The sequence below is a fragment of the Penaeus monodon genome, chromosome 21 (genome assembly GCF_015228065.2).
Source record: "Penaeus monodon isolate SGIC_2016 chromosome 21, NSTDA_Pmon_1, whole genome shotgun sequence".
Classification (NCBI taxonomy): domain Eukaryota; kingdom Metazoa; phylum Arthropoda; class Malacostraca; order Decapoda; family Penaeidae; genus Penaeus; species Penaeus monodon.
Window position 1 is genome coordinate 21425918 of NC_051406.1, and position 263 is coordinate 21426180.

A 263-nucleotide genomic window follows, 5' to 3' on the forward strand; every position below is an offset into this window, starting at 1 on the left:
TTTTCTTTTAATTTCTTCAAATATTCCTTTTCTACAATTTATTCCTTCTATTTCTTAGACCAAGTCTTTCACCAACAGAATTTATGTATTTGTTATCAACTATATATCATTTTCTTTGTAATCTTGTGATATCCTTAACAATAAGGATTTTTCTTGTATTTTCAACCTGTCTTTCCTTCTTTTCTCTGTTTGTTACTTTTCTTGTCTGTTGTATGAAATGGAACCTCAATTTACTTTATTTTTCTATACCTAACCCAAGACTA

The 263-nt window shown here is 27.0% G+C and overlaps 1 protein-coding gene across 1 annotated transcript in view; it reads left to right on the forward strand.

The window, feature by feature from the left end:
- LOC119586606 overlaps nucleotides 1-263 on the forward strand; it is a 19287-nt gene that overhangs the window by 1088 nt on the left and 17936 nt on the right. The gene's annotated exons all lie outside the window — the stretch shown is intronic.